The sequence below is a fragment of the Tiliqua scincoides genome, chromosome 2 (genome assembly GCF_035046505.1).
Source record: "Tiliqua scincoides isolate rTilSci1 chromosome 2, rTilSci1.hap2, whole genome shotgun sequence".
In the NCBI taxonomy this organism is placed as follows: domain Eukaryota; kingdom Metazoa; phylum Chordata; class Lepidosauria; order Squamata; family Scincidae; genus Tiliqua; species Tiliqua scincoides.
The window spans coordinates 161,610,166-161,631,176 of NC_089822.1; the positions used below are offsets into that span (position 1 = coordinate 161,610,166).

Consider the following 21,011-nt stretch of genomic DNA (forward strand, 5'->3'; position numbering starts at 1 on the left):
TTCCACTGAACTCAATGAGACACACTTTTGAGTAGACATGCATAGGATTGCACTGCAAGTCTCATTTTTTAAATCTGTTCTTGTTGCTACAAGTGATATATGCATTGCCCCAGCTGCTGCCCCCATCCTCTTGAGGAACCCAGAGCATAAATGAAGGAAACCTCTAGCCCTTTAATAGATGTTTAAGATCTGTCTGCGTAATATTGTTTCAAGGAAGCAAGCAAAAAAAATATTATATGTTATGGTTGCTGCTTCCATTACGCCGCCCCTCCCTAAATGTTCAAATATTGGGTTAAAAAATGAGCCCATCTCTACACTTGGCAATTATACTGAAAACCTGTCATCTAAGAAGTCAAATACAATACTAGTTAGCATTAAATAAATTACAGCTCACCTTGTGTTCTGGCATAAAATAGGGGCTGCACTATGCACCTCGGCAAGCAGCTCCAATTGTCTTGTTGAGGCAGCCAAGGCAGTAAAATGAAACTGACGTGCCAGAGAATGGAAATGGCTGGTGCTCAGAAGGCCAAGGCACAATAATCAATTAAGAGAATGGCTCAGATTCTTTGGTGGTGCCAATCATTGTTACTCTGTTGGAACTGGCAGAGTGGTGCATATTAACACTAGCTGAGGACCTGGCCAGCTTAGTCTGTTCATTCTGACATTCCTTTGAGCAATGCAGGCACAACGAATCATACTGAACCACTTCCTTCAACTCATCTTCATGGGATGGTTGATAAGCACACCCCAAAAGATGTTCCGATGGAAAATGATGAGACAGAGCTGAGCATAAGAAATTTCACAACTCCAAATTCAAAGTAAAATTATTCTAGTTTTAAATTTGGAATTTCAGAATTTGCAGATTTTAATTTTAAATCCTCACTTTAAAAGTGTCAAAATGCCACTACAGCATTAAGCAATAAGACAGTGGTTCCCAATCCCTACAGGCTGCAGAACCACTGAGCCCTTGCAGGGACTGCTGGGAGATGGCAACAGAGTGGAAACGGTACTGCGGGGATTGTGCTGCCACTGATCAAAAGAGGGGGTTTACAACTTACCGGGCAGTTGCTATGGCCCTTAGGAAGGTGCAGGGGGTCTGCAGCTCCCACTGTGGGCCTCCCTATGTGTCAGAATTGCTTCATGCAGCTATTGCAACCCACTTCTGGTTTTCGTAATGAAACTGTTCTGAAGCACAGGAAGGCTCAACAAGGGGGCTGCAGGCTCTCTGCATCGTCTGGAGGTCCACAGCGACCCCCAATAAAGTGAACCCCCCTTTTTTCCTTGGCGGAGATGCAATCCCTACAGGGGCGTCACTGCCAAGTCCCTGTCACTGCATGTCACTCATGCAGTGGTTTTGGTTGCTCTTGGAGGGCTTGCAACCCCCAGGCTGGGAACCATTGCAACAAGAGAAATAGCGGTCAAGGGGCAGGTAATCACAGATGTCCCTTATTTGAAGGATTTAAAAGTGATTAATGTAAACAGAACCATTTTCAATGCCTGTTTGTTTCAGGTTTCAAGCTCAATTCAAGATGTTTGTTCTTACTTTTAAAGACCAAAGGGCAGCATATTCCTTGCGCCGGCCGTTATACCTGGGATCCATCCTCTTCCTCCCTAATCTGCCTCCCACTGGCCCCTCCTTGCCCACGCATTCCCCCATTCCTCCCCAACTCGTTCTTCCCACTCCCTGCCCCCTGTGTTGGCTTACCTGCACTCCTGTGGGTAGCTGGCTATAGCAGTGAACAGCTGACATTACTGCAGTCTGCTGTGGTAGCTTTAAAATGGCTACCAGCAGCGCACTGCACACATTGCCCTGTAGCCATTTGAAACAGCAGAACCTCTGTTCTGCTGTCATAAAGGTTAGAGAGGATTGGGCTGTTAACGTCTGAGGTACAGCAAGCATGTACTGGCATGGTATTTTGGGTGGTGGTGACAACCCTGGGGAAATGCTTTTCCGAAAGAAGTTGCTATATCATCATCATCATCATCATCACTTTATTTTTACCCCGCCTTTCTCCCCAAAGGGACTCAAGGCGGCTTACAGCAGGTTAAAACAGATTAAAAAACATAATTTAAAAACAAATAAAAGCATATTACCACATATCATAAAAACAGTAGTCAGATAAAAAGTAGTCAGGTAGAAAGAGCATAGAGCAGCAAATCATAAAAGGCCTGTAACCAAGTATTTTAAAATATTAAAAGATGTTGAAAAGATGTTAAAAAGGCCGAGAACTCAGAAGGCTTGTTTAAATAGAAGGGTCTTCAGGCCTCGCCGAAAAGTCTCAAGAGAGGGAGCCATTCTTAAGTCAAGGGGAAGGGAGTTCCATAACGTTGGTGCCACTACTGAGAAGGCCCTATTTCTTGCCGCCACCCCACGTACCTCCCTAGGCAGCGGCACTTGTAAAAAGGCCTTCTCTGATGACCTAAGAGGATGAGCTGGATTGTACAGGAGTAGGCAATCTCTAAGATACCCTGGCCCAGAGCATTATAGGGCTTTAAAAGTCAAAACCAGCACCTTGAATTGGGCTCGGAAATGAATGGGCAGCCAGTGCAGCCGCTGGAGAAGCGGACTGACAGAGTCAAACCACCTACTTCCAGTAACCACACAGGCCGCCGCATTCTGCACTAATTGCAGTTTCCGAACCGTCTTCAAGGGCAGCCCCACATAGAGCGCGTTACAATAATCTAACCTCGATGTCACCGTGGCATGGATCACCATGGCCAGGTCTGCATGATCCAAGTACGGCTGCAGCTGGCGCACCAGCCGAAGCTGAGCGAAGGCCCCCCTAGCCACAGCCGCCACCTGGGAATCCAGGAGCAGCTGCGAGTCCAGGTGGACCCCCAAGCTGCAGACCTGCTCCTTCAGGGGGACTGCAACCCCATTCAGCGCAAGCCGATAGTCCAGCACCTGCATCGAGGATTTCCAAACCAGGAGAACCTCTGTCTTATCCGGATTTAATTTCATCTTGTTAGCCCCCATCCAGATCCTCACTGCCTCCAGGCAGCGCTCCAGGCCCTCAACCGCCACCCTGGAGTCTGGAGGAAAGGAGAGATAGAGCTGGGTGTCATCAGCATATTGATGGCATATTGATCGGCATACCCCACTCAAAACCCCCGGATGACCTCTCCCAGTGGTTTCATGTAGATGTTAAATAGCATGGGGGACAGAATTGAACCCTGTGGCACTCCGCACCTCAAGGGCCAGGGTGTCGAACAGGCATCCCCCAGTACCACCATCTGGGACCGACCCTCCCAAGTAGGAGCGGAACTACCGCAAAACAGTGCCTCCAACTCCCAACTCGGCTAATCGGCCCAGAAGGATACCATGGTTGGTGGTATCGAAAGCCACTGAGAGGTCCAGCAGGACCAACAGGGACGCACTCACCCTGTCCCGTCCCCGGCATAGGTCATCCACCAAGGCGACCAAGGCAGTTTCCGTCCCAAAGCCCGGTCTGAAACCAGACTGAAAAGGATCCAGATAATCCGCTTCATCCAAGACCTTCTGGAGTTAAGACACCACCACCTGCTCAATTACCTTGCCCAGAAGCGGGATGTTGGAGACTGGCCGGTAGTTGTCTAATACAGTGGAATCCAGGGAGGGCTTCTTCAGGAGGGGGCGAACCACCGCCTGTTTCAAAGCACATGGCAACACCCCCTCCATCAAGGAAGAGTTGACCACCCTCCCTGTCCACTCAGCCAGTCCACCCCGGGCAGCTCTTATCAGCCAAGCTGGGCAAGGGTCAAGCAGGCAGGCAGATGGCCTCACACTCCAAAGGAGTCTGTCCACATCCTCAGGCTGTACAAGCTGAAAAGAATCCCACAACACTGGACAAGCAGTTGCCAAGGGGACATCATCAGACGTCAATGTGGCATTCAAGTCGTGATGAATACGATTGATTTTATCTGCAAACGTTGTGCAAACACGTCACAGCGGCTGACCGTGTGTTCCTCCTGGTCTACTGGAGGGGCCTGATGGAGGAGGCGCCGCACCACACGGAACAGCTCTGCCGGACAAACGCAGCAGACGCAATGGTAGCATTATGCTCCTTTAGGCACCAAAAAAAGTCCTAGTTGTTTTGGAGTGCTCCTTGCGATTGTCTGACCTTACCCTTCTTGTTGTAAGTATATTTTTAACGCTTTCTGGCTTGAACTTTATTTTGAAATGGTCTTTGTGTTTTTGCTGCTGTTTTTGTCACAATATATTTTTTGTTTCAAACTTCTTATGTTGACGATTTGTTGTCAGGTATTAGAAAAGCAGGAAATAGGTCTTTTAAAACAAATATTTTTAAGAAAACAGTACTGTATTCCCATCCCAGATCACCCATTGCTTACAGATGAGAACTTGTCTTTATGGGGTCAGTAACAGAAGCACTGAAGTCTTGCAAGAGCTCATAAAATTGGAAATGGTTATTCCGCGATTTTCCATTTCTGTTTCTCACAAAAACCATTCTCTTTGGTTCTCCACCATTAATCTTAGTTTGCATGGAATCACAGCAGACACAGAAAACCTCAGCAACCAGCACTATAACGGACCACAAGTGTTCATGGACAAAGAGAGCGCAAAGAGACCTTCCTACTATTTATGAGCGTGTGCCCTTTAGATTTCTTTCTTAGATACAAAGGACTGAGCTGAAGCAGAGGACATGGTATCGTGGTATCAAAGCAGGGTACTGACATGGTACTGGAAACAATGTAGGGGTACGATATGAAAGACCAGAACAGATCCAGGAATTGAGATCTTGTCAGCTCCTTCAGTCCCCTCAATGCTGTCCGCAACACTGACGAATATGAACATTACATGGTTTTGGAAGGGCTCCCGACATCTCCGAGTGCTCTGTGTACTATTACGTTATCTTTGATCTAAACCCCTGTTAGGGATTTCATGCTCTCAGCCTTTGTTTTAGATTCAGTACATTTATCATAGCGATCTTTCTGAGATGTGTCAACAAATTCAACTGGCTGTTCTGAGTTAGTTATTTATAAGAAAGAGGGGGGGGGAACCATTGCATTTTGAACTGAAGACTGGATCATGCACATGGCTGGAGTAACTCTCCTGCTCGGCATGCGTAGATTTTCTTAGTGAATTGTTGGGGTGCAAAACAGAAACCAAGTATGCTAAGAACATATTCTTCTGTACTTTGTTTGCTTTGCAATTCCTCTCAGCTTGATAGTCCCGATGTCCACCATCTTCCTCTATACCTGCTTGTCTAGGGATACAATCCAGAGAAGAATGAAAAATGTAGACTGAAAAAGGTAGAATTAGCCATTCTATACTTGGAATGTACATCTCAAAATGTACCTATCACCTTAGTGTGGGCTACAACCCTTGCAGACTATAGTTCTACCCATACCAAGGTGAACTTACAGCTGAAAGTGGGGTGGATAAGTAGTCAGGTTATAACTTTCTTATTTATTTTACCATTGGTGACTGAGTAGAATTTCATCCCACTGTTATATCTTACATTAGAAGAACTCATGCAGAAGAACAGACAAGGGTGTGTGCCCCTCCATTTATAGGCACGTGTGGAGAGTCTTCAATTCACTAATGCTTTGTCATTTTTGTTCATCCGCAGCAAGAAAACAGAGAAAACTATAGAATGGAAGTCTAGTTTTCGAGGATACTGGATTTTAATGAGGTTCATTAACGAATGTAATACATGCAACAGAAGAATGGTCAATGTGAAGTTATACATGAAACCCTGGCCTCTGAGCGGCCCGCTTAGAGGCAGGCTATGCAGCATGGCCTTTCCCAGTTTGAAGAGACACTTGGCCAACAGTCTGAGGCAAAGAGACAAAGAAGGAAGGCCCATAGCCAGGGAGACAGACCAGGGACAGACTTCACTTGCTCCCGGTGTGGAAGGGATTGTCACTCCCGAATTGGCCTTTTCAGCCACACTAGACACTGTGCCAGAACCACCTTTCAGAGCGCGATACCATAGTCTTTCGAGACTGAAGGTTGCCAACAGCCAACAGAACCTACATGCTGACAATGGGCAAGTGTTTGTGGAAATGTATTGTCATAATGCATGGGATTATGAAGTCTGAGCATGAATTTGGCAGGCATATCTTATATGAAAATACAGTTTAGACTATGGGTTTAGAGTAGTCCATTGAAGGGAGCAGCCAGACCACTTCCACTAATGGGCTGTCATAGTTCCATGGCTGCCACTAGGGCACTGCGGTTGACCACCACCCTCATCCTTGACTCCCTCCTGCCCTTTCAAAGGCAGGGAGAATGCGGAAAGAAATAAGGAAGGAGAGGAGAGTTGCCACTTTAGGCACAGATCTCCATTCCTCTCCCACATTTCATCTCTTTGGAAAGAGTGGCAGGAAGCTGGGGAGAAGGGCAGCTGTGAGGGAAAGAGCAGGAGGAAGTAAATGAGGCAGGGTGGCAGGGGTCCACTTCATGGTTGCTACAGGACTTGAGGCAGCCTAAAAATTCATTTACAAAATCTAGAGTTTGTACCCCCCTCGCGACGCCATTGTTCAGGCAGTCACAAATTTTGTTGCAGCCAGGGAATCCCATTTGGCTGCTGGGTAGAAGGGAAAAGAAATGTTCCAGGCACATAATCAGCTCCCCACTGGCCACTGCAACCAGTGGTTCCCAAGTGGAAAGGGAAGGTGAGGAAGAAACCACCCAGAAAGCCATCCAGCACCCAACTAAGTCAGGGAGAGAGGCTGAGTCAGGGGACAGAGGCAAAGTATGGGTGGGGCAGTGGATGGGCAAGCAGAACTGGGAAGAAGGGTGAGTGCAGAGACAAATGGGGAGGTATGCATGGAATATATGTGGGAGAGTATCCTAGAAGTAGTCCCTGGTATCAACCCTGTCTGGGATACTCGGGGGCGTGGCAGGGATAATGTGGGGGGACTCAGGTATGGGGAAGGAATTTGCACCACACAAACTGTGCAACCTGAAATGGGAGGCTGCTGCCAGACCTTGGCCCAAGTCCCAGGGAACTTGGGGCTGGTCTGCTGACAACATGTTGATAATCACAACTTTGTAATTACAGACTACTACACATGCGATAATGCGTCCTATGAACATACTTACGAGAAAAAGTGCCATCATACGCCTATGTGAAAACATTACTAATACCATTGTACTGCATATGTATTATTAGTGCGCACATGTGTTCATCAGAAAACTTTGTGAGAGCAGGTGGGGGCATGTGCATCAGTGTCACCATAACGGTGTGACTGGGGCAAAAGATGCATGTAAGTAAAATGTATCCACAGGAACCTAAATGCTAATTTGTCAATAGAGAATGACTGGAGTTAAAAGACAATTTGCAGTTCCCTCAAGGTTAGGCCTCTGTGCAAGTGTGCATGTGCAACAGTGTTCTGTTTTTATAAGTGTGTATGCAAGTGTTTCAAGGATTCTGTTTATGTACAAAAATATCATCAAAATGCTGTGTGGAGCGTGTGCGCCTAGGAAAAGGCTTCCAGCTGACATGCCATTAGGTCCCATTTCCTTCATAATGAAATCCAGGCCTGGAGTCCGTCCGTCTCAGCCCAGCATGCTGCTCAGCCCTGCAGCGTGTGCTGGAAATCGAGTCCAGAAGGTTAATTATTCTTTCAGTTGACCAACATTTTTGAGACAATAGAACGAGGGAAATTAATTGCAGAGCTCAGCCTTTTAAAAGCTAACGGTAAGGATATCCTTTGCCAAACCCTGGCTTCAAAAGCAAGAAGAAAATGTGAAGAAAACAGAGGCAGGGTCATTCATTAGAAAGGTTGCTTTTTAACCCTCTACTTTTCTACGAAAAGAAACTTCAAACAGAGCACTGCTTGAATGTTTTCCTTCAAGCCTGGCTCAAGTCGGAGTGCCCCATTTTCCACCCTCCCCACCATTCTCTTCTCTCTCTTTTTAAAGTATGCATCAGTACACATGTGCAACAAACCCTCCTCCCCTTCCTGCCACCTTCACCATCTCCTCCAAGTGCCCACCCAGCTGCAGTCACTTGAGGACTGCTGCCATACCAATCCTTTTCTCACCGGAGACTGAGTGAGAAGTAGATGGGAGCACTGACAGGGTGAAGTGACTGGACAGGCATAGAGCGGTGAAGGCGACAGGCAGACAATGAATGTGAAGCGCGCGCGCACACACACACCATTGCCTGGTGCACAGCTCAAAGCAGCTACCTCATTCATTCTCATGAGTGGCTTTCTTTAATCCTAACTCAGCCCATTATGTGGATCCGAAGAGGTAAAGTAAAAGCAATGTTTGAACAAAAGGCACTTCACACACACAAAACTCTGCATCCTCTTGAAACATATCACCCTCCCACATCTAACTGAAAAATTCCAGGCAGGTGCTGCGGCTGAACTGAAACAAGATGCTGAGCTTTTGATCTGATCCAGCAGGGCTGTTCTCAAGATCAAGGAAGATATTCAATCCAAAATCTAATAATGTCACGGGTTCTGTGTTCCAACAACCAGACCATTCCCGTATCCTCTTCCTGTTGCTGCCCCATGTCGTCGATGAATAAGGCAAGAATAATAGGCCATCCAAAACATTCAATTTCTTCAATAATGTATTCAAAACACAATAGTGAAACTGCAATCATGTTGCATTCAAATATTAGAATAGTTATTCCAAATATGGTTGTGTTGCAATTGTACGATAAACATGAAAGCAGGAATGTAGTTATTTATGTCCTCAATTGTATGTTTAAGTTTGGCATATTTAAGCTCTTCCATCCAGCTGTCTGACTTTATCAATTCCCATAAAACTTGTTACAAGTGACTGTGCCAGGGGAAGAGCACATCACAAGAGACTGCATCTCTGATGAAACACTGTCCTGTGATCTGTCTGTTACACTACGCGTTTCAGATCCATGTACTTGTCCACACAAGGTACACTTTGCAGCGTGCAATGTGCATTCAAGGGAATTCCAGCCTGAAATGACTGTTGAAGGGGCAAATTGTAGATGTGGAGGGGATGGTCTTAGTATTGTACCAGAAAGGATGCGTTGGAAACAAAACAATAAAACTCTCCCCAAACTATGAGAGAGAAAAAATTACGACCAGATTTCTACTACAGATTCCTAGCGCTTGCAGTTGAAAGATCCCAAAAGCAATCTAAGGCTGCAATCCTACACCCTTTTCAGGGAGCAGTCTTCCCTGCAGATTGAGGGAAGATTGCTTGGAGTAAGCCTCACTGACTACAGAGGGACTTACTTCTGAGTACACACATATAGGATTGTGGTATAAAGCTGTGATCCTATACATACACAATGGGGTTTACTTCTGAGTACAATGCATAGGCTTGTGCTTTAATTAGTTATTACATGCAGATCTAATGTGAACGTCTCTTATGAGCTTAGAAATTGGCTATTTTAAATGATTCCTATGTATGCTTGTATATCCAGGCTATTTCCCAGATAAATAATGTGTAGGTTTCTCTTATAACTGGAGTTAGTTATGGAAAACTAGGCTGATGATCAATCCCCACATACAATTTCAACATACAGGAACTCACATAATTCTTTTAGAAAACCAATTTATGATTGCAAAACATATTTTGTGTTGGAAGTACACAAAATATGTTTATCTAAATATAAAGCCTATCTTTATAGGCTTAGATGCACATGTGCCTAGGCCAGTTCTGTTCACTATTTCTCTTCGGCACTGAAGGTCTTCCTAGATGCTGCATGACTATTTCCACCCTACTTAGGGAGGGAGTCTTGGGGCTTTTCTGAGGCTTTAGCTGGCAGATGTCAGTTCCCAGTTTGCTGGCGACTAAAAAGGCTTCTTCTTTGGGTGGCCTCTTGCCCTTTGGGTGGATCTACTACCCACACATTCCACAGTGCCGAGTAAACAGAGCAGCAACTGTTACCCTGCACATTCCCGATCTTGTCTGATCTTGGAAGCTAAGCAGGGTCAGGCCTGGTTAGTACTTGGATGGGAGACCGCTTGGGAATACCGGGTGCTGTAGGCTTATACCATAGTCTTTCAAGACTGAAGGTTGCCAACCAAGCCCCTCATTTCTGTTCTCTTTCGCCTTTCACTGCTCGCTCCTTTACCTCTTGTACTCCAATCTCACTTTCTCTGTTCTCCTTACTCTCCTTGGCTGTCTCTCCCTTCTAGTCCACCTCCCTGTGCCTCTGTTCCTCCTCTTTTGTCTTCCCTGAGTGTAGCCTGGCTTCAGCATTTCCTCACTGCCACCAGGTGCCTTGGTGTCCTCTTAGATGACTGCACTGAGCAATGACATCACTGCTCATCACTGCTCAAGTTGCAACTGATCCCCTATGCTCCCTGCATCCCTGTGGATGTGGCACACATGGGAAAATGGAGCATGCGCTTTTTCAGAATTATAATCAAGTGCGGTATTTACACTGTAACTGACTGAATAGAACTGGCATTCCTCCTCATAGTGACAAGATGTGTAAACTCCAAATGTGGAGGCAGTTTCTACAGTCTGCTGTGAAGAAGATTTAGAAATTTCACTTCGGAAGTTCTGGAAAAAAATACAGAAACTTCCTATCCTATCCCAACCCACCCCCATTCCAAAACCTCTCTTACTTTAAATGACCAAGTAGCAAGTTGTTCACCTGACTAACTTTCAGCCCCTTTTTATTGGCTGCCATCTGCAACTCATATGTGGTAAGCCACCATCAAAGAGGTCTAGTGGCACAGATTAGCCCCTGACCAGAGCCAATGACTGGCTTTCATTTCTTCCTTAAAAACATATTTAATGTTAAATCACACTTCCCCAAATGATATGGTATTGGCTGGTATTTTCTACACTGTATCTTACTTTCTGCTTCCTTGCTCCTCCTCTTTTAGCATATGCAACCTCCTCCCTTATACATAGCATATACAACCCCCCTCGTGTAAGCCAGAGGGCCCCCTGGACGCATGAGTGCAAGTTGCATGTTGGTCACCATCCTATATCAAGATGTAAAAACAAAAACTAGTTTCTGTCAACAGTTGTATGGTACACAAAAATCAGTGGCATCTCTAAGGTGGCATCACTGGGTGATGCGCAAAGGACGGGGTGACACCACTACTCGCCAAAATCTTTAAAAACTTCATATTGGACAAGTTTCTGGAGGAAAAATCCATTATGGGTTACAAGCCATGATGTGTACGTGCAACCTCCTGATTTTAGAAATGGGCTATGTCAGAATGCCAGATGCAAGGGAGGGCACCAGGATGCAGTTCTCTTGTTGTCTGGTGTGCTCCCTGGGGCATTTGGTGGGCCGCTGTGAGATACAAGAAGCTGGACTAGATGGAACTATGGGCTGATCCAGTGGGGCTGTTCTTATGTTCTTACGTATTTTCGAATAATACTGTCCTGTTATATATCAACCGATGAGTAATTTTATGCAGAATGCAATGAAACCAACTGCGTTGAAATATCTCTATTCTACCAAAAGTTACAGTCAAAAACCCAGCAGGGATGGGGCGATGGAACATCACCATGCCTGCTGCCCAGAGCACTGCCACACCCACTGCATGGGAGGAGGTTCATCATAGGAGTGATGTGCTGGCCTCCTGTATTGGGTGATGCAAACCCTAGTGACATCACTGACAAAAATAAAGGAGGGGGGAACAGGGTGGTGGGATTAGCCATGCAAGTGACAGCAAAAGGACACAGAAGCCTCACGTTTCAATTCAGATATTCAACTGCAGGGATTTCTGTCCACGCACAAATTTTTATATCGAAATATATTGGAATTTGACCTGCGTGAAGCGCAAAACCACAGTGCAAATGCAAACCTGTATCGGGTCCTAGACATCCATTTAGAAGCACATTAAAAAGAGCCGGTACTCAACACTGATACGCAGTAAACAACCACAGCAGATGAGGCCCAATTTAATTTTCAAGAGCTTAGCATTGCACAAGGTTGTTGGCGACGTGTGGGTCTATTGCCTTTCATCAGAGAGTCAGACATGCAACTAATTTGTGTCAGTGTCTGAAATCTTTAAGTCTTCCTAGAGTTCTGCAGGAGGGGAATGCTGCAAAGATTTGTACTGGGTAGACTGTTCAGTTCAGGTTGCACTGCCACTGCCAGGCCCTGCAGCTAAAAGGTATTTTTTTCAGTCCGCTTCTCATTATCCAGACGTTTTAAGTGAGCAGAAAGCTGTCTCCAGATCCTTTGAACAATAGTTTGTCAACAGTAGCAGAAGGATTCTCAACTTCCTGAAGAACCTGGAGGCTATTAAGAGCAACACAACAGCTGAGCTGGAGCCAGAGCACCTTGGAAAGAATGTTTGGTGCTGTCTTGATTGAGAGCACAGGGAAAGACAACCTTGACACTGGGCTCCATCTAAAGAAGAGGTACTGTATGAATTCTAGGGTGACAATATGGGCCATGCCTAGAACGGACATGGAAAATGATAGATAAATGTCAAAAATGTGCATGGTCATTAATTATTGTGAATTGATTGCTCTGCCTGGCATATTCAAGAGGAAAGTATTCAGACTATTACGCCTGGATCCTAAATGCATTTCATAAAGTAAGCCTCACTGATTACAGTGAAGTTCAAGGAAACATCATGTAAGAATCAACTTTCCCATCTAAACAAAACGAAGGACTGATTCCACTAAATTTATGTGCTTCTCACACTAAGATCCTCATCCAGACTATGTTAAACACACAAGACATGACTGACAATAGTGCACATAGGGAACAAATGCTGTGGTAATTGATAAGGACGATATCCCGAAACACAGAATATCCAGGAACTGCTGGCCGCAGATTAATATACTGTACACACCTCCTTCCTGGTTAAATACTAAGACTCTTAAACCTTGCTGTCCACTCTGAACCGAAGAGCAATGTCGCGATAGTGTAGAGTTAAGTGGGAGGGTTTATGTGGGCTTAAGACTAGAATAGTGAATTCCAAAGGCAAAACTCAATATTCTTAAACAAAGCAAAGAGATTTACTTAAGGGAAAACTGGAAAAGAACATAAAATCAGGCATATAGGAAAAATAAATATACAGTACACACTGGGTACATTTTGTCATATGTATGATGGAGTATACTGTAGAACAGATAAACAGTTGTGTTAATAATCACAGTTAATGATTATTATTAACCTGTTATTAGTCCAATTCAGACAGAACAGAAGACTCAATTCAGAAATTCTCCAAACCATGGTACTATCATGAAAGCACTAGTGGCTCCCATGCAAGAAAGGAGTGGGCGTAAAGCTTCCTTCTCTGGTTCCTGTATAGCACTAGCTAGTTTGCTGTGAAGTCCAAATAAGCTGATTATGGTTAGCACTCACCCCTAAACTAGAACCCAACTTCAGGCCATGATTTATGAGGTCTGAAGAACATGCACTAACCATTGTTTTCTGATTTGGCTGTCATAGCACATTATGGTTAGCACTAAACAGGAAAATGAGAGTGAAGTGAGAGGTAAGTATAGTAGTAGAGGATGCACATCAGCCCACAGTTCATTTTGGATCATCCAAAACTGTGTCTCTGAATTGAGTTATAAAGTTGTAAGAGAGCAACCATGTTCTGCACAGCAAAGCTCCCAATTACCAAAACACATGCACAGGACTCAGGAATCAAGTTCTTAGACTACTCTGCTAAGAACAAAAGTATACTCCTTTCTATGAGAAAATGGTCTTAGACCTCTGAAATGGCAAGTCATGAGAAAGCATGACAATCACAATGCATAATAAATACAGGAGAAGTGGAAAACAAATTTAATAAGTGGATTAGCAGCCACAAGACAGGAAAGAGTATGTAAGATTTGAAGGAATCCTGATCTATCCTGCTGAACTGTCTGTGAGGAAACCCTGAATTTATTATAATAATAATAATACAGGTATTTATATACCGCCTTTCATGGTCATCAGATGTCTCCTCAGACTTTATTTCAAGGCGGTTTACACAGGCAGGCTATACTAAATCCTAATAGGATTTAGAATTTAGAATTTAACTTTAGAATTTAACTAAATTTGAAGGGGAAAAAACCCCTCTATGGATATTAAGTCTGCAACTCTATGCAGAGTTACATATGACAGGCAGCCCAAGTCTCTCCCTGGCCGTGGCGCCAGGTGCAATGGCGTCCAATTGGCTACAGCTGCATCCAGTGGCACCACTGGGGCCACCAGAGGCCTCCTCTGGAGAAAAGGACTTTTGTCCCCTTTCCCCAAGGAAAGCCCCAAGCCCTGCAATGGGGCTTCTCAAGTCTGTGCTGGCTATTTTGTTGGCACAGACTTGGGAACCTCCACGTTGAACTTTGCAGCCCCACACAGACAGGATACAGCAGAGCAGAGCTCTGCTGGTTCCACCCCCTTCCAGCCCCAGTTCTTCCTCCACCCTGCCCATTCTCCGCCCTGGAATGCTTCTCCTGGCCTCCTTCCATGCTATGGGCAGTATCTGTCTGGTGCTGGGCTCAGTGCAGACTGGCACTGGTTTGGTGCCAACTCCTCTCTGGGTGTCACGGAAGTGACTTACAGTACGTTTGTGACACCCAGCTCCAGCGCTGAGGTAAGATAGGATTGGGCCCTAAGTCCCCTTGAACATAGTGGGACTTACTTCTGAGTAAACATGGCTGGGACAAGGCTGTAAGTGATTTTGAAATGGTTCACGTTGGTGTTAGAAAACACTAACAGGGTTTCTTTCCATGTCTGGAGGTTTGAATACAGAGACATCATTACAACTGGTCAAAAGACAAACCAGAATTAATAAACAGAACAGGTCGCTTGGGCACTCTGACTTATTGGAATCCTTACTTCATGGCCTAGCAGGGCTCAGAGAACAGAAATGAGAATGACACCCATGCCAATAAAAGAAAATTGGTTGTGTCTAGCAGTAATAAGCTGAAGGAGTTCATTTCTCCATAAAAGAACTTTACCTATTTCTTTGTGACAGCAGCATCTCTTCCTTTGTATAAACTAATCAGCTGGTGCCTATTCAGTTCATGACCCCTGAAGAACTCTGTTTACATCCACTCCTTCTGCAGGACATTATTCTACAGAGAAATAAGCCAGTTGTTGTCTTCATTTACTCCTTCCCCTCAGCATTGCATCCTCAAAGATCCACTGCTTTCATGCAGCTGGCCACTCTGAAGGTTTTATTTTCCTTTGGGAGGTCCCAGTCGTTCAAAATGCGAGCAGTTGACAGCTGCTTGGAACACACTACAAAAGGACTCAAAGCCAACAGCATTTCTATCTCTTCATCTCTCTAGCCCTAGACTGGATCAAGTCTCTGGCCGCTACTTGTGGCTGCTATTCATGACATCGCTGGTGTTGTTATGACCTTTTCCTCTGTTATTGCTTTATCTGATGCTTGCAGGACACTGTATAATTGAAGGCTTGTGTGCAACAATGTATCTGGGTCACTTTCCCTCTTAAATTGGAACAGGTTTGGGGCTAATGGAAGTTGCTAGAATGACAACTCTGCAATGCCATGGCCTTTCCAATTAGCCTTAAATTGGTACAATGACCACACGCTGCTTGGTCTGCCAATCTATGCCTACAGGAAGGACAGCTGAGCAGAGTACCGTACTGATGGTAGGGGACCCCGGACAAAATGGAGGCAGACTTGCGGGCAAACTCTCTTCTCTGGTCTTTAACTTCCTGACAGAAGTCTGCCACAAGCTCCAAAACTTTTGAATTTTCCTACTAGAGATGGGAATGGGCTACCATGTCTTTACTTTTCAAAATATCTATCTCTGCATTGGTTGTGCTGAGATTATTACTTAATCCAAAATACTGTATATATAGCATCCACAAAACTCAAAAAGACAAAAAAATTAAAAGTACAAATGTAATATACAAGGACATTCAGTATATAATTTATAGAGTTTTTTTAAAAGTACAATACTTTAATTTACATATTACCTAATGCATAATTATGCCATTTATATAGGGTTGTGTTTGTTTGCATTGAACTCATCAATAGACAAAGGGGGTAGGGTCTTTCTCATATTAAAACGCATCGTTAGTTGCATCTAAGTGCTCAAATTAGATAACAATTTTCAAAACATTAAGCTTTGCTGTTTCTTTTGACTGCTTGATGTTTAGAATCATAATTCAGAATCCAATTCTAAGTTCACACCGCCAGCGCTCCGCTGGCACTGAGTGTCGCAAACGTGCCATAAAGCACATTCGCGACCCTCAGCACTGGTGCTAGCTCAGTACTGGCTGGCGCTAGGTTAGCGCTGGTGGATCACCGATGCTCCATGACTTGGTTGCACGGACCACCGGGCACTGTAGAAGTGAGTGGAGGTGTGGGGGAGACAGGGAGGTGGTGTTCCAGGGTGGGGGGAGGCGGAGGGGGGCCGTACCAGGGAGGAGGAAGCAGGCAGGAGGGACATGAGATGCTAAACCGGATCCTGAGCCTCTGTGTCAGGTCTGCTGCCTGACACAGAGGCTCTTGATTCTACAGCGATTCAAGGGTTGCTGTAGAATTGAGGAGCCCCATTGCAGGGCTACTTTCCTAACCCAGGGGAAGGGGATGAACATCCCTTTCCCCTGAGGAGCTGCCTGGTTGTACTGAGGATGTCACAGCAGCCATTTTCATCACAGCAGCAGCCCTACGCTCTGGGCAGCTCAGCATTGGGCAGCCCACCATCTATACCTGCCTTGGACAGAATCTTTTACAATGCTTTGGTTGCTTCAATGACAAAAAAGCCCACATATACTACAAAAAAGAAATCCCCACATTCAAACAAATATATTCAAATAACTCCCTACCTTCCCACCCTAGTTGCTTATTCATGTAAGTCTTAGCCAAATGTAGTCAACTAGCCTACTATATCATTATGTTTACTCAACATTTTTATTGACATTTATTTGATATCTTATGCATCCTAGTAAAATGCCAGGTTTAAACTGCTGAAAGACAAAACTAAATCAAAAAACCACCAAAGTCAAAGATCTGAGTTATCTTACAGTCACCCCTTGTCTTATGCAAGGGTTATGTTCCAGAGTCAGTTGTAAAGCTGCATATACCTTGAAAATCCCTGACATCTGGAACAAGTACTGTCACTTTAAAAGTTACAAGTAGGTAGGTTGGAACTGAGGGAGCAGGAGCTTCATTCTTTGATCTCAGACTCTCTCCTGGGCATGCATTTAGTAAGTTGAATGGTGGTGGAAACACCTGCACTATTTAAACTGTTGCTTTTTTTTTTGTATGGGTTTGCTGACAGCATAAAGTTGAATTTGTGCAAATCAAATGTGCCTAAGACAGCCATTTTCAACCTTTTTCAGCTCATGGCACACTGACAAGGCACTAAAATTGTCAAGGCACACTACCAGTTTTTTACTTACATTAAATTACTACATTACAGTTAATCTTGAATTAATAAAATTAATACAATTAAATCATTACATGACAAAAAAATTGACAAGAAGCATGGAGAGGGAAGTATATGTGGTTTCTGAAAAGGAAGAAAAATCCTATGTTCAAGTTCTTATCAAAAGTGCCAGAAAGTGTTGGCAAAGACAGGGCAGGTTGATCGCATAGTGGGTGAGGGGCAGTGAAGAGAAATGATTGAAACAAGTGCAGGATTAAACTGGGAGTGGGGGAGAGAGAGAGAATGTGAGGCAGTGATTCTGTATCTTTGGAAGGTGTGGACAAGTGAGGGGAGGGACAGTAGAAGAGTTGCTAACTGTGATTGTGAGATTTGTGGGGGGGGGGGAATATGCCTGGGGAAGGGGGTGGGGGAGAAGAGGAGAGAGAAGCACCAATTGCCTGCTTGTGTATTTGAGAAAAAAGAGTGCAACCAAAAGCCCAATCCTATGCATGCCTGCTCTGAAGCAAGCCCTATTATAGTCAATGGGGCTTACTCCCAGGTAAGTGTGGATGGGATAGCACCCCCAGAGCCCAATCCTATGCATGCCTGCTCAGAAGTAAGCCCCATTATAGTCAATGGGGCTTACTCCCAGGTAAGTGTGGATAGGATTATAGCCCAGTACCCTTCCTCTAAAAGCCCCAAAGTGCAGGGAGGGTCACTTTGGGGAATTGCAGTCAAACTGGCAAGGAAAAGGGACTTTCAGGAACCCTTTTCACTGCCAGCCTAAGGCAGTGCCTGACTGCCAGCCAGTCTTAGGTTGGGGGCCTCAGCAGACTCACTCACTATGTACCTGTGTGCCTGCTTCTGGCTCCCTCTTCTCACTCACTCCGCAGCTCCCACCTCCTGGCTCCTCTGGTTGGGCAATCAGCACACAGGCAGGCAATAACCACCTTCATGCCCAACCCTATGCATGTCTACTCAGAAGTAAGCCCCATAGTAGCCAATGGGGCTTACTCCCAGGAAAGTGAGGATCAGGTTGCAGCTTGAGTTGTGCTCAGTAGCAGGAGCAAGCTCCAAGCGGACTCTTCAGCTGCTGCCTGGGATGCAAAGCAGCTGCGACCAGCCCTTTCCCTGGCTGCTCCCTTGCTTGTTCTCCCTGCCGAGGGTGGCTCAAAGCAGCCGCTTCTCCTTTACGTGGGTGCGCAGCTGCTGTCTGCCTCCTCTGATCCTGCGGCACACCTGAGACAGCCTCGCGGCACACTGTCACAGCAGTTGAAAACTGCTGGCCTAAGACAAGGAGTGACTATAAATATAATTGTATTTACAGGTTGAGACTAATTATTCGCGTGGATTCTGTTCCAAGCATTCACGTGGATGGCAAAAAACGCACTGTAGCAAATCAATTTAAAAAACAAAATTTCTTTGCTTTGGTGATTGAAAAACAGCCTTGCTGACCTTTGTGATGTAAGATAAGAGTCACTAACAAGACAATCCATCAATCAGTCCTCCTCCAAGCGCTTGCTGAGAGCTTACACTCAGCCCCTCCCTTCACCAATTCAAAGGGATTACCTTTTTTTCACCTGCTCAGGGGGAAGGGAGGGGTCCACTGGGGAGAGAAGTATTGATGGATTGTCAGTCAGCTGCCCCCCTCCCTCATTAAGGAGGCTGTTGTTAAAGGACTGTTCGGTTTTTAAAATGATTTTAAAGGGGTGCATTTTTCCCCTTCTCCAGGGATCAGCACATTCCTTTGCACTTGCAGGGGCCATTCGTGTTGAGTCAAATCCGTGTATAAAAAATCCATGTATAAATAGGCTGGACCTGTATTTTTCAGAATAATATATTGCCCTTCCTCCCAGGAATACAAGGCAATGTAGATGGCTCCTCCCCTCCTTTTATCCCCAACAACAACCTTGTGAGGTAGATTAAGCTGAGAGACCACGATTGGCCCAAGATCAGACAGTAAACTTCATGGCTGAATTGGGATTTCAAATCGGCACTTTCTGGTCCAAGATCAACATTCTAACCAGTACAGCACATTAGCCCTTAATTCACATGATTTTATATTTATTTGTCTTCTTGCAGTTCACAGGTTTAGCGTCCAGATACATAAGCACTAGCCACCATTCTTCAATAAAATGGTGTTTTTTTCTGTTTCCACTGATGGGTACAGATTTGTTGTATTAACTTGTCAGTCATTAGCAGGTCCCTTTGTGGATTCCTATTCCCTTCTGGGCTTTATTATATTTACAGACATGCCCTGGTTTTTTGGGGGGAGATAAGTTCCTGGCTTCTCTTCAGATACTAGAAACCACATGTCTCCATGGCCCCCACCCCCATGCACCTCCCTCTCCCATTAACTTGTTTTAGAAACTTTCCCAGATGAAAATGTCTTGCTCCACAACATCGTTATAAGCTTACAAGCTTATACCCATGTTCAGGCTGCCTCCCGGCAGCATGGTGACTTGAAAAAACTAGAGCAAAGTTAACAGGAAGCCATCAGCTTCAGCTTCCTGTTAACCTGGTTCTAGTTTTTCAAGTGACCAGACTGCCAGAAGGCAGCCTCTATGTTGGTATAAGTTTGGAAGCTTATAGCAACCTTATGGAGCAAGACATTTTTGCCTGAGTAAGTTTCTAAACAAGTTAATGGGCGGTGGCCCTGCATCCGCAGGTAAGTGAAACAGTGGCTACAGGATCCGTAGTTACTACTCCCCTGTATATTAATATTAATGAATCTAAAGAAATGAATGTGCAATCGCTCTGACAATAAAGAGGAAAGGATTAACTAAAGTGTTTGCCCCCAGCAGAAAACAGTACCATAGTTGAAGGTTGATGGAAAGAGTTTTGGAGCAATTCTCATTTTTAAAGGCATCAGCAAATATCCCTTTAATCTGAATCTCCTTCTTACAGGTCTCTCTCACTTGGAGCTGTTGGGTATTACTGTGTTAGTAAGTATACTAGTAAGATAGTAAGTATGTTGGGTGGAGGTGGAAACAGTGGAAAATGTGCCCTACTGTTTTTGTTTAACTTCAGGAATCATTCCAAAGAGGATAATAACCAAAGACTTCGGTTTGCCATGTCAAATATGCAGATGCTTTGCAGTATTAAAAATTGATGCCCTGTTCTTATATAACCGGCCCTCTCCGATTACTAGAAGGCAAAGTTGCCCATAAACAACATTTTATTTCTTATTTAATGCAACTTCTTGGGCAAAAGGAGTTAATCAACTTTTCATAAAGTCTAAAAGAAAGATAAATGCCAGGGATCATTTTCTGAGTCACCATCAAACAGAATTGATATGGGTATGAGACAGCATAGGGAGAGTTTGACAATTACGGTCTGAGCGACCTTTTCATTATTTCGTTTTAAGCCATTAATCTCTCCCCTCCCCCATGTTATAGTCTATTTTAAGTAACATTATGTAGCATACAAATTTCAAATAATTTCTCTCCTGCATAATGGCCAAGAGGACTTGGCTCAACAGTCACTATTTAAGAATGTAGTTCCAAGACATTGCCGTTTGGAGGGAGAAGCGACATCAGTGAGATTCCCTGGCAAACATCAGATTGGGCCAGCTCTGTAGTAGTAGATGAGGGCCAGGACAGAACTGCTTTATCCAAAGCAACCAGACAAGAAAATTGTAGACAATCCATTGAGATGCTATCCAGTCATTATAACTCCTTTTGTTATGATAATCTCTGTAATAATACTGGGTGTCTGTGAAGAAGAGGGTGAGAGCTGTATTAAAACTAGAAGCAGGGCCTCTCCTGGCTCCTACAGAAAACTAAAACTTTCAGCATCAAGA

At 44.7% G+C, this 21,011-nt stretch overlaps 1 protein-coding gene across 8 annotated transcripts in view; it reads right to left on the reverse strand.

Moving 5' to 3' along the window:
* The window catches only part of MYOCD (myocardin), a 179,229-nt gene that overhangs the window by 73,610 nt on the left and 84,608 nt on the right, over window positions 1-21,011 (reverse strand). Inside the window, exon 1 of one of the 8 annotated variants that reach the window (XM_066614694.1) lies at window positions 14,825-14,914. The exons of the other annotated variants lie outside the window; for them this stretch is intronic. The gene's annotated coding sequence lies outside the window, so the exon portion shown is untranslated. Of the gene's footprint in view, window positions 1-14,824; window positions 14,915-21,011 lie in introns of those variants that run through there. 8 annotated transcript variants of the gene reach the window in all.